The sequence below is a fragment of the Mustela nigripes genome, chromosome 11 (assembly GCF_022355385.1).
Source record: "Mustela nigripes isolate SB6536 chromosome 11, MUSNIG.SB6536, whole genome shotgun sequence".
NCBI lineage: Eukaryota > Metazoa > Chordata > Mammalia > Carnivora > Mustelidae > Mustela > Mustela nigripes.
The window spans coordinates 29,824,102-29,834,641 of NC_081567.1; positions in this window are offsets into that span (position 1 = coordinate 29,824,102).

The window sequence follows — 10,540 nt, forward strand, 5'->3', positions numbered from 1 at the left end:
GGCTCCCCTCCTCACCCCTTCTTCCCCTCCCTTCTTCTCCCCTCCCCCTCCCCTCCCCCTCCCCTGCCCTCCGGCGGCGGGACGTCCCCCCGGGGCGAGGCTGCGGGAAGCGGGGCGCCCAGGGCCGCGGCTCCCCGCCATCCACGCCTGCACGCGCTCCCGCTGGCCCCGCACCTCCTCTCTGCTTACCTAACCCCCCCTTCCCCCCAACCCTCCACCAGTTTATTTTTTCCGTCGTTTGTGTCTGTTCGGTCACCGCGGGTCCCCTCATCCAGTGTCTTGGGTCTGGGGGCGGGAGGGACGCGCGCCGAGTGCGTGGCTCGTTTATTTCGGGGGGAACCAGCCCTCCCCACCACCCCCCTCCCGGTTGCTTTTGCGCCGGGCGCCCAGCTAGGACGCGCGGCGGAGGCTTTCCTGTCTTTCTTGGGGATGCGGGGACTGCCGGGGTTTTGGGTTTCTTTCCCCACCGGTGAGGAATGGAGACCTGTCAGTTCTCATTAGCGCGAAGGCACGGCTGGGGACGGTCATCGCAGGGGTGTGGTCAAGCCGGGAAGCGCCGGCGGGGCCCGAGAGTTTGCGCCTGCGCCCGGGCTGGGGAATTCATCAGCGCTCGGGTATTTCTCCCGTCCGCCCCCCTCCACCCAAGTGCTTGAGATCAAAGAAGGCACCTGTGCTAGGTGCGGGGACAGCGGGCATCTGCTTACATGAGACCCGAGCTGCCCGGGAAGGTGGCCGCCCGCCGGCCACACGGGCGTGCCGAGCGCTTAGTTACGTGGCTGGACCCAACGGTGATGTGCCCCGGCAGAAAAAGACATATTTGATTTTAAACACTAGGTATGGAAAAAGAAAAACCAACCAACCAACCAAACAGTAAAAGATCTCATAATTTTAAGTTCAAGATGTTAAGATGATAATACTTTGCACCTAATCGGGTCAGCCAAAATAAATCGTTGACGTTATTTACACGGGTATCTTTTTACTTTTGTTGAACGTGGCAACTTGGAAATTTGAAATTACATATGTGGTTCGCCTTATACTGCTATTGGCCAGTGCTGTAAAAGAGCATCTGAGTGGGGGCAGGGCGGCTGGGAGGCTGTGCCATCTGCTTATCTTTTCCTGCTTCCCTGATGGCATGTGGCCTCCTGTCCCCTAGGCTCTCTAGGAGCCCCTGTCTGGTCCTTCTCACTCTAAGCTGAACTGAAGTGTTGAGCTGATTGCAAATGAGGCTCTTGTCCTAATTTGCAGAATAATACACGTTTCAAAATTTTTCTTTGTTGAGTTTCTTTCTCTGCTATGTATTGGAGTCTGGAAACAGGTTGGGTTAGAATCAGAATGAGATGGTGAGTTATGGAGGATGAGTATTTCCAGTATTCATGGGTGGATTCCCTAAAGAGCATGTTAATTTCCAGGCCCTCTGCCACCAGAATGAGCTGGAGAGTCCAGGGGTTCCTCTGAGTTACTGTGACTTTTGCTTGGGGGCTCACCGCTGTCTCATAACAAAGTGTCCAGTAGAAGAGTCATTGTTTCAAGAAAGTGTTGGAACATGTGGGATGTTTCACTGCCTGAGTTAAGTCTCTGAAAGTTACAATGGAGCCCAACACTTGTGTAAGTGTTACAGAGTGAGCTAACTGTTGCAAGACAGGGTTGAGGGTAAAGTTACTTTACTTTTTGTTTTGTTTGTTTATGCTCTTCTGTGGAAAGGCTTGAGTCTGAGGATACAATTTAATCTGGACTGGTAACTATAATTTTTCACTTGAAATTTAGGAATATCTTTTTTTTTTAAATATTTTATTTATTTACTTATTTGACAGAGAGAGATCACAAGTAGGCAGAGAGGCAGGCAGAGAGAGAGGGGGAAGCAGGCTCCCCACCAAGCAGAGAGACCAATGTGGGGCTCGATCCCAGGACCCTGAGATCATGACCTGAGCTGAAGGCAGAGGCTTAACCCACTGAGCCACCCAGGCACCCCTAGGAATATTTTTTTAGGAGAAAACACAAACACTGTGCATAAACGCTGCTCACTTTCTCTTTTGCTGTGTATGTCTTGTACGACTGTATAGTATTCAGTTACTGTGTTTAAACACATTATGTTATGGGTGAAGCATATTTCCACATGCAGATTTTCCCTGGACTGTTATCCTACCTCCTTGAGTATGTTGCATCCCCATGGAAACCCTTTGCTCTAAGTTTCTTAAATGGTGTTCCTTGAGCGTGTCATTGTGTGTGTGTGAGTATGCAGAGGTGTGTTTATTCTGTTCCCCTGGAGTGTCCTTAAAATGCCCACCTGTCTGCCAGAGCTGTATTTGTCTTTCAGAGCCCAGCCCGGGGCTGACTTAGACTACTCGCCCTCCTCCTGGCATCACTGCCACTTACAGTGCAGAATAGCCTGGTGGATAAGAATTCGGGCTTGGAGCCAGCCTGTCTGGCTCTGAAATCCAGCTCTGCCACTTCCCTAGCTGTGATCCTGGACTGCTTGTGTCACTTCACTATGCAAAATTTCCTCATGGTACCTATCTCTTGAGTATTATGAGGATTAAATGATTTAATACATGCACAGCACATAGAACAATGCTTGGCATCCAGTAAGGGCGCCAAGTGTTAGCTATTGTTCCGTCTCTACACTATGTTGCAATCACGTATTCAGTTACCGGGGTGTCTTTTCTTAATGGGAGCTAGTTTCTAAAGTTGTCTAGTGAAGCTAAAATGCCACGTATATGAGTACAGTGTCCAGCTTCTAGCGTTGTGTTTTGTACCAGACTTGAGTATGATCAGTTTCACTGTATAGGCACTGAGTAAATAAGGAACTGTAATGAAGACCCAGGGCACCTTTCTGCCTTACCTAAAACTTCGGAATGAGTGACAGGTTTAAAATCAGCTGATGGAAGAAAGATGAGATGATGAGGATATTCCAGCTGGTAAAATTTCAGATAATCCAATGAGATTTATATCTAGTTGAGTTTCTTGCTTTAAAGTGCACTATCCCATTCTGGTTCCCTTTTATTTAGGGAGAAGTGTGTCTGTCTGCTGTGCTTCTCGGCTGTTGGCGGTGAAGGAAACCCATCACTGTGCTCCTTCATGGGTCGCTTGTGGTCTTTCTCTCTGTCGGTGTCTCTGGTTGATCCCTGTTGTGTTGATTTCCTCCCCACCTTGTTCCCCTAGCAGGTAGGAGGCAGAGTCCCATCATAGCCAGCTCTGTCTGCCTGGTGATTTCCTCCCTGGAACCCTCCGTTGTCACGCCTGCCCTTTCATGTTGGGTGTTAACTCTCGGGCCTTTTGTAAGAAGCATTCTCCTTTTTTTTTTTTTTTAAAGATTTTATTATTTGACAGAAATCACAAGTAGGCAGAGAGGCACGGGGGGGGGGGGGGGGGGGGGGGGAAGCAGGCTCCCTGCTGAGGAGAGAGCCTGATGTGGGGCTTGGTCCCAGGACCTCCTGGGGTCATGACCTGAGCTGAAGGCAGAGGCTTAACCCACTGAGCCACCCAAGAAGCATTCCCTTTATGCTTGGCCCCGTCATTCGTTCTTCCATTCAAATATATATTGACCTGGATCCAGATGTTGGTAGATAATCAGGACTAAGAAACACAAGGGACCTCTGGAAGCAAACAGCACAGTGAACATGGGATAAGGCAACAGTGGAGGGGATAAGGGAAGGCCCTTAAAGGTGATATTTAAGCCAGGACTCCAGGGGAAAAGGAACCAGCTCTGTGAGGTTCTGGGAAGTGTGCTTTGGGTGGAGGGATGAGCAAGCACAATGCCCAGAGCCCTTGACTCATCTGCCAACCTGCAGAAGCCCAGTGTGATGGGAGCTGAATGCGCGAGTGCACGAAGGTGGGAGAGCAGAGGTTGGGAGGCTCCTCTGGGCTAGGACAGGTCCCCGTAAGGACTCTGGATTTTTTTATCTAAGTGCCCAGGGAAGCCCCTGAAGGAGTTAAAGCAGGGCTGTAACATCTGATTTGTGTGGACTCTGGATTTTTTTTATCTAAGTGCCCAGGGAAGCCCCTGAAGGAGTTAAAGCAGGGCTGTAACATCTGATTTGTGTGTTTAAAAGAACATTCCTTTTAGTTTAGTGTGGGAAGTGGTGGGGGGAGGGGCAGTGGAGAAGACTGGGAGCTCGGAAAGGAGGGTATTGCGACACCCACGTGAGTGAGTGGTGCGACCTGTGAATCTGTGATCCGGCCCGGGGTGGCGGAGGAAGCCTGCGCCGTGGCCAGATTTGGGGGGCCCTGCACATACTCTGCAGTGTCACTTGTGGGCTTTGTCAAGGGGCTGATGGAAGTGAGATGGGAGAGAAACCAGGATGGTGCCAGGGGTCTGACTGGAGCAAGGGGCGAGAAGGTGGGTTTCATTACTGAAAAGTTAAGATTGAGCAAAGGGTTTGGATTGGCGGGAGGGCCTCGAATTGGGACTGTTCAAGTCAGAAGTGCTGAGTAAAAATCCGAGACGGCTCAGAAATTCATATATGTCACAGCCTTATGCATATCGGCATAGACGTAGATGGTGGTTTTATAAATGCTGCTTGGAGACCAGGTAGCTCTTTGGAAGGGAATTAGACATATCCCTGCATCACTTCTTACAGTCCACTGGTGGGTCACGTTAAAAAAAATTTTTTTTTGGTGAAACAATAAGAGTATTCAGAGAAAACATGCAGTTCTAATTTCAGACTGGCGAAGGTGTATGCGAGTGTGTCTGAATGCAGGTGCCCTGAAAGAAAATATTGATACATTCAGCCACTTAGAGGTAAAAGCTTCTGTCAGAAACCATAGGAAACCAGGAAGGAATGACATCGAATGGGGAAGAACAACACCACCACCACAAAAGTCTGCTTTCCTCACTCTGTCAAGAGCTTTCCTGAATGAGAAAAGCTCAAGAATGGAAGGAGAAATGGGCAAAAGATCCAAGCAGACAGTTCACGGAGAAGGAAGTGCGAATGACATGACTCTTAGAGCAGCCTCCCTAGTGACAGAAGGGCTGAGACAAAAAGCTCGTCACATTGTCACCCCACTGTCACATGTTTCTTAACCTCCCTGGTTGGCAGGAGTGGTCCATGAAGTGGTAAAATCGGGGCTCCCGTGCGATGTGGGGCAGGTTCATGTTCTACCTTGGCAGTGGCTGGTGAAATAAACAAACGCATCCTTCCTTTAGCCCGTGGCATTTCTTTGAAGATACAGATGTATGCGTATCTACACACACACACACACACACACACACACACACACGGACACACACATGAAAAGTCCCGGGTCCTGGTGTACTGTAGAGACTGGAAACGACCCAAATGCACATCATCAGAAGTGATGGTAAGACCAGATCCCGGCAGTTAAAGCAGCTTCTCTCGTCCCCTGGTAGGGAGTGACCTTTGAGGTTAGGTGCAGAGAGACAGAAGCAAGTGCAGAACACATTGGGAGCCCCAGATGGTATAGAAAATGACAGACGCACAGGGTGGGTCGAACTCTTTAGTTTGAAATAATTACAAGCTCACAGGAAATTGCGAAAGTGGTGTCTAGAGGCCCGCGAACCCTTCATCCATTTCCCCCAGCGGTGCCATCTCATGTCACTGTAGTGGCGGATCAAAGCCAGGAAACTGAGATTAGAGAATACTGTTAACCAGAGTACAGGCTCTTGCTCTGACCAGGTTGTCTGTGCACTTGGGTGTGTGTCTGTCTATGCAATTTTATCCCCTGCGTGGATTCACGGAGCCACTGCCGCAGTCAAGATGCTCTCTTGCGGAAGAGACCGTAACAGTGGGTGGTTGCCTTGAGGAAGGGCGCATGGGTGGCCTAGTGACAGGCGAGGAGACATTCCTTTTCACCATCCTAGTATTAAAATCTTACTTCTTAAACAGTCCGTGATGTCTAGGAGACCTCTAATAGAACTGCCAGAGGGGGCGGGGGTGGGGCAGGGGCAGGGTGGAGGAGGGTCTTGAGCCCTGGGTGGTGCAGGAGGTGGAGGGGGGTGCGGCTGGGGAAGAGGAGGGGCTCCAGCAAAGCCCGATGGAGATGAAGCCCCAGTCTCAAGGTGGGAGTGGATGCCTGTCCTGCTCTGCGGAGTTTGAATAAGAAAAGTAGCTGTTGGATTAACTTGATCGGATCCTTCCTCACCCAGGGGCACCTGGGTGGCTCAGTGGGTTAAAGCCTTTGCCTTCGGCTCAGGTCATGATCCCAGGGTCCTGGGATCCAGCCCCTCATTGGGCTCTCTGCTCGGCAGGGAGCCTGCTTCCTCCTCTCTCTCTCTCTCTCTGCCTGCCTCTCTGCCTACTTGTGCTGTCTGTCAAATAAATAAATAAAATCTAAAAAATAAAAAAAATAAAATCAAGGCCAGATTTTAACGGGATCCCAAAATAAGATGATGTATAAAACATTTATCTTTTTTTATTAAATTTTTTTTCAGATTTGTTTGTTTATTTATTTGTTACAGAGAGTGCATGCACAAGCAGGGGGAGCAGTAGGCTGGGGGAGATGCGGGACTCAATCCCAGGACCCTGAGATCATGATCTGAGCCAAAGGCAGCCGTGTAACTCACTGAGCCACCCAGGCACCCTATCTTTTCTTTCTTTCAAAAACGGGAAAGGCGTGGGTGTATTTCTCAGGTGAAACTCAGCTGGAATGGAAGAAAATCAGGACAGCGATTGCCAGGGGTAGGGGCGTGGCAGGGATTGGCTGGGGAGGGGGTCTGAGAGAACTTCCTAGAGTGACTGGAGGGGTGTTCTATCAAGGTGGGGGGGCAGCTGGGGCCGGACGACATGAGTGTACCCTTTGTTCAGAACGTGCCTTGAAATTTGTGTGTTTTACAAGGAAAAAAAGTTTCTGCATTTTACCTTAAGAACACTGTAAACAAACATTGAAATCTAGGGTAATATTGTGCGTGCTGACATGCGTACTGGTGAACTATAATTGACGTCTGCCACTTTGCAGTATATCAAAATAGTAAGGTGGATGGATGGATGGACAGAGGGACGGGCGGGTGGACAAAGACGGGCAGATGGGTTAAATGGCAAAACATTCCCTGCGGAACATAGGTATGTGGTGTTCATTGAGAAAGATTTGTAACCCAGCTCTGTGAACAGTTTGTCGTAGTGCAGTTTCGGGGGAGAGAACTAGAGGAACACGAGATCCCCTATCCTACTGTCTTTGACTGTCACCTGGTAACTATGTTCCCAAATCTTTAACCATCTAAAGGAGGCATGTGTTTCACGCTATTAAAAGAGCCTGCCGTCTTATTTTTTCCTAATCGCCTGCTTGAGTTGTCAGCTCTTTGCCACCTGCCCTTTGTCCTTAAAAGGTCGAGGTTCAAGGTTTTCTGGCACTTTTCTGGGGAAATAGTTCTAAGACTATTAACTCAGCGGATTATCCTGATCCCAGAGTCCCTTCTAGGCCAACAGGGACCTCAGGCTAATTCCCCACCTTCCCTGTAGGTGGGGAAGAAGGGGTCCTGTTCCTTGAAGATAGGGAAGGGTTCTTGCTTTGGGTAGGCTCTTCTTTTGTTACTGACTTTCAGGCCTGACTGCTGTGACCACCTCCCCCCACCCGCCCCCCGCCAAGTGTTATTCTGGGTGCCTTTGAGCGGTAAGATCTTGCCCTAAATGGGTCCCACTTTATTATTTTATTTTTATTTTTTGAAGATTTTATTTATTTGATAGAGAAAGAGAACACAGAGGCAGAGGGAGAGGGACAAGCACACCCCTTGCTGAGCATGGAGCTCTCTGGGGGGCTCCATTCTAGGACCCTGAGGTTGTCACCTGAGCAGAAGGCAGACGCTTAACTGAATGAGCCACCAAGTCTTCCCAAAATTGGTCTCATTTTAAATAAAAGAGAAAAAAGGCTTGGTGGTCCCTTATGTCATCTTTTCAAGGAACGGTTCAGAGGCTACAAAGGTTTTTAAAATATACCAAAATTTTTTCTCAGCTGTAATTCACTTAGAGGGTTCAGGAAGAGAGTTTTTTTTTTTTTTTTAATATTTTATTTATTTATTTGACAGACAGAGATCACAAGCAGGCAGAGAGGCAGGCAGAGAGAGAGAGAGAGGAGGAAGCAGGCTCCCTACCGAGCAGAGAGCCTGAAGGAGGGCTCGATCCCAGGACCCTGGGATCATGACCTGAGCCGAAGGCAGAGGCTTTAACCCACTGAGCCACCCAGGTGCCCCAGGAAGAGAGTTTTAAAGGTACGCGATGACAAGGGCCTGTCCCCAGTTTTCTGCCACTGCGGTGGTTCCGTCTGGAGCTGTTTTTTTTTTTGTTGTTGTTTTTTTTTTTAAGATTTTATTTATTTATTTGACAGACAGAGATCACAAGTAGGCAGAGCGGCAGGCAGAGAGAGAGGAAGGGAAGCAGGCTCCTTGCCGAGCAGAGAGCCTGACATGGGGCTTGATCCCAAGAGCCTGAGATCATGACCCAAGCCGACGGCAGAGGCTTAACCCTCTGAGCCACCCAGGCGCCCCATCGTCTGGAGCTGTTTTGTGGATATACGAGCAAATGTGACTATATAGTCTCCCCCACCCTTTTTTTAAAAAAAAAAAAATCACAACTGGATTGTATTGTGGACACTTGGATCTTACCTGTCTTTTGCTTCCAGGGCAGTTTTTTTCTGGCTCAATCCACTTACATCTTGATAGGTATCAAGTACATTTTTTAACTTTTTCTTTTACAAACAGTGCCTCCTTAAATAACTTTGTACATGTAAGTAGAAATTTAAACTTTTTTTGTTCAGTAAATGGTCAGATATGTACAGGTGGGAGTGGAGAAGCGCCCCCACCACACACTTCCCATCGCCAGTTGGGACAGGCGATGCCATATTTTTGGCAGTCTTATTTCATTTCCACCCACTCATCCCCCTTTAAGCTAGATTACCTGAAAAACAAACTCCAGAAGTAATGCCATTTGCTTTCCATGTCATGGGCTTTGGAAACGTTTTATTTTGGAAATATGTCAAATACTGACGAAGTAGAAAGAATCCCTGTGTTTATCACCCATTGGCTGCATTCTGCTATTTCGGCCCCACCCCACTTTTTTTTTTTTTTTTTTTTTTTGGTTGCTGGAATATTTGGTCTGATTTGATTTTTTAAAAAGATTTTATTTATTTATTGGACAGAGATTACAAGTAGGCAGAGAGGCAGGTGGGCGGGGGTGGGGTGGGAAGCAGGCTTCCTGCTGAGCAGAGAGCCTGACACTGGGCTCTATCCCAGGACTCTGGGATCATTACCTGAGCCGAAGGCAGAGGCTTTAACCTACTGATTTGATTTGATGTTTTTTAAGGTAGGCTCCACACCCAGCATGGGGCTTTAACTTGATCAGGACCTGAGCTGAGGGGCACCTGGGTGGCTAAGTCATTAAGGGTCTGCCTTCAACTCAGGTCGTGATCCCAGGGTCCTGGGATCGAGCCCCACATCGGGCTTCCTGCTCAGCGGGAAAACTGCTTCTTCCTCTCCCAATCACCCTGCTTGTGTTCCCTCTCTCGCTGTGTCTCTTGCTGTCAAATAAATAAATAAAATCTTTAAAAAAAAAAAAAAAGGGACCTGAGCTGAGATGGGAGAGTCAGATGCTCACCTGATTAGGCTATCCAGGTGCCCTGCTGGAATTTTTTTTTTTTTAAAGGAAGTTAGGTTTTATTTATTTATCTGACAGAGAGAAAGCACAAGCAGGCAGAGCTGCTGGCAGAGGGAGACGGGGAAGCAGGCTCAGTGGGGAGCCTGCTGAGTAGGGAGCCTGACTCCATCCCAGAACCTTGGGATCATGACCTGGGCGGAAGGCAGATGCTTAACTGACTGAGCCACCCAGGCGCCCCCTTGCTGAAATATTTTAAAGCCAACCCCAGATAGATCATTTCACATATAAAGACTTCAGTAAAGTAACAACTTGGGCAGAAGATCAAAATATTTAGAACTGACAGTATTTAAAAGATGAAAAAAAAGTGATCACCAGTTACCTACGTTTGGGGCATTCCAGAGCTCATCCCTATCCCCTACATTTTGAAACAGGTAGATTTAAAAATAAAACTATGAATGTCAAGCAATAGTGAAACTAAAACATTTCTGCTACAAAGCCTGAGTGCAAGTTCCCCATCCGCCACATGCGTTCCCGTGCACTGTTTGTGTGAGCAGATGTCCTCTGAGGCTTAGGTCCCAGCACTCATGCAGGAAACCTGTGCGCCCTCCTCACCCCTGCCAGGGGGCATTTAACAAATCGTAAAGGTACTTCTGGTTGTCATGCTGGGGGAGGGGTGCTACCGGCATCAGCGGGGTCTGACTAGGGGTGCTGCTAACATCCTACTGTGCACAGGGCAGTCCCCAAAATAAAGGACTGTCTGTCCCCAACCACTGAGCTGGAGAAACCCTGGTTTAGGACGCTGGGAGATGGTGTTTTATCACTAATCTCTTCCCTGAGGTTCTCCCTTAATTTGCGGGGAATTGCTAAATGGACAGTGATGGGGGGGGGGGGGGGGCTGGGGAGGCAGACACAAATAGCTTTGACTGGTGTTGACATTTGCCAGTAAACACTTACTTTCTAGAAAATTCCAAATGAATGACTTCATTCAGATTTTTTATTCT